Raw genomic sequence first — 3,139 nt, forward strand, 5'->3', positions numbered from 1 at the left:
TTTTTTGGTTGCAGCCGTCATTATTGGTTGGCAGGTCCCGGCTGGATCCGAACCTACCAGCTCAGGTGTATGTGGCTGGTGCCTTAGCCGCTTCAGCCACAGGTGCCAAGCCAAGTTTTTCTATTTTTAGTAGAGATGGGGTCTCTCTCTTGCTCAGGGTGGTCTCCAACTCCTGAGCTCAAGCAATCTACCGCCTTGGCCACCCAGAGTGCTAGGATTACAGGCGTGAGTCACTGCACCCAACCTTCTTATAATTCAGGAGGACTTTGGCCTGAAACTACCCCCTCTTGGGTGGGGGCACTGGACTGGAAAGCTATGAAATAACAAGCTTGTGCCCCAGTCAGGGAGGGGAGGTTGAAATCACTATCGTGGTAAGGGGAAAGGGTTACTCCTTATACTCTGGTTCAAGGCCTTCCAGGAGGCCTTGAGAGTCCAGGCTGTCTACCCTTCTCTCCCAGGCAAAGCCTCAGATCTGCCCGTTTGATCTCAGAAAGAACTTATATTCTTTTTTTTTTTTTTTTTGAGACGGAGCCTCAAGCTATCCCCCTGGGTAGAGTGCCATGGCATCACGCTCACCTCTAACTCCTGGGCTCAAGCGAGTCTCCTGTCTCAGCCTCCCAAGTAGCTGGGACTACAGGCGCCCGCCACAACGCCCAGCCATTTTTTGGTTGCAGCCATCATTGTTGTCTGGCAGGCCCAAGGCTGGGGATTCGAACCCGCCACCTTAGGTGTATGTGGCTGGTGCCTTAGCCGCCTGAGCCACAGGTGCCGAGCCAACTTCATCTATTCTTTGGTGCTGGTCTACCTGGTGCTCTTCAGACCTGATGTCTTATTTAGTTTTAACCAACCCCATGCTCTGCATAGGGAAACCAGGGTCAGGAAAGGCCAAGCATCTTACTCTAGTCCCTTTACCTTCAGTGAAGAGCTGAGCCTGGATTTGGGCCCACACTGATTCTAGAGACTGGCGTGGTCCTGGCTGACATGGTATTAGTTCCACCTGAAGGGGCACTTGGCCAGAATAGCCCTGACACAGATCTGACAGCATTGAGCCAGGAATGACAACACTAAAGAGGGAGGCTACAATGGGAGGATACACCATCTGTTACCCAGCAAAGCCCAGCCTGACAAACCAGTCCCCCTCTTCACTTCTTTTTGACCTCTGTATTCCTGTTCTCAGACTTTTTCAGGGCAGCCTGGAACTACCACCCCCATGCTGAGCCCAAAAAGGAACAGGGACCCAGCCAGAGCCATATAGTACCCAAGAGCTATCTATGAGGTCCAGACCAAGAACCTGGCATGCTGAGCAGGAAGAGGAATTATCTCACCTGACCCCTTTGCCACCATACTCTGCCTCTCCCGTACTTCCCCTTTGCCAGGTGCCTATGTGGAGGCTGCAAGGAGTTTGTTTGCCCAGGGCGGGCCTCCACCTCATCATGGGCTAATTGCTTCTCAACCTGGCTATTGTGCCACCTCAAGCACTATCTCTAGTTCCAGGAAACACTAAAGGCGTCAGGGTGTGGAGAAATAGTCCAACTATATGGCACCTGTGCCATCATCAAGCCGGCCTCCAGGCACTGGTGGAGGAGGCAGTGGCAGAGGACAGGCAGAAGGACAGAAATTCCAGTTAGTTCCTGCCTCCTTGGCCAAGGTTCTTTTTTTTTTTGGAGACAGAGTCTTTCTTACTTTGTCACCCTTTGTAAAGTGAAAGAGCTATGACATCACAGCTCACAGCAACCTCTTAGGATCAAGTGATTCTCTTTCCTGAGCCTCCCAAGTAGCTGGGATTATAGGTATCTGCCATAATGCCTGGCTATTTTTTAGAGAGGAGGTCTCGCTCTGATTTAGGCTGGTCTCGAACCTGTGAGTTCAGGCAATCCATCCTCCTCAGCCTCCCAGAGTGCTAGGATTACAGGTATGAGCCACTGCACCCAGCCTTAGCCAAGGTTCTATACTTTGTTTGAGGCAGAGTCTCACTTTATTACCCCCAGTAGAGTGCTTGGCATCACAGCTCACAGCAACCTCAAATTTTTGGGTTCAAGTAATTCTCCTGCCTCAGCTTCCCACGTAGCTTGGTCTACAGGCACCAGCCACAATGCCCAGCTATTTTTTCGCTCTAGCTTGAACCTGTGAGCTCAGGTGATCTGCCTGCCTCTGCATGGCAGTGTGCTGGGATTATAGGTATAAGCCATTGCACCCAGCCTTACTTTTTTTTTTTTTTAAGACAGTTTTCACCGTCATCCAGGCTGGAGGGCAGTGGTGTGATCATAGCTCTCTACAGCCTTTGGCTCAATTCTCCTGCCTCAGCCTCCTGGAGTAGATAGCTAGGACTATATGTGAGGTACCATCACTGTAGAGATACGATCTCAACTATGTTGCCCAGACTGGTCTCAAATGCCTGGCCTCAAGCATTCCTCCTGCCTCCATCTCCCAAAGTGCTGGAATTACAGCCATGAGCCACTTCACCTGGCCCAGGTTCTTTATATAGGGGTCGGCACACCCCTTCAAGAGGTGGTCTACACTCACCCTCCTGTTCTTTAGTCCTTCACAGATCCTTGAAAGTCCTTCACCTGGCCAGGCATGGTGGCTCACGCCTATAATCCCAGCACTCTGGGAGGCCAAGGTGGGTGGACTGCCTGAGCCCATAGGTTTGAGACACCAGCCTGAGTCAGAGCAAGACTCGGTTTCTAAAAATAGCCAGGAGTTGTAAGTGGGCGCCTGTAGTCCCAGTTACTTGTGAGGCTACGGCAAGAGAATTGCTTGAGTTGAAGAGTTTGAGATTACTGTGAGCCATGACACCACAGCACTCTACCGAGGGCGACAAAGTGAGACTCTGTCTCAAAAACAAAACAAAACAGTCGTTCCCCCTGCCATGGGCTACCCTTACTCCCTCTGGATAATCTCATCCATTTTCTGGTGCTTCTATGATTATCTTTACTTAGAAATTCTTAACCTCTTCGGGTCACTGGATGTATGAGAATCTGATAAAGCAATGACTTTTTTCTCCACAAAAAGACCCAAATACGGAATTCTGAACACAAGTACCCTAAGGGCCACAGACACCTTTGTTCCTACATCTTCATTTTTATTTCTAGCCCAGTCCTAGTCTCCTGAATGACCTCACCTAATCCTATCCCATCTA

This window comes from Otolemur garnettii, unplaced genomic scaffold (assembly GCF_000181295.1).
Source record: "Otolemur garnettii isolate 467f Iridium unplaced genomic scaffold, OtoGar3 scaffold00210, whole genome shotgun sequence".
Lineage (NCBI taxonomy): Eukaryota > Metazoa > Chordata > Mammalia > Primates > Galagidae > Otolemur > Otolemur garnettii.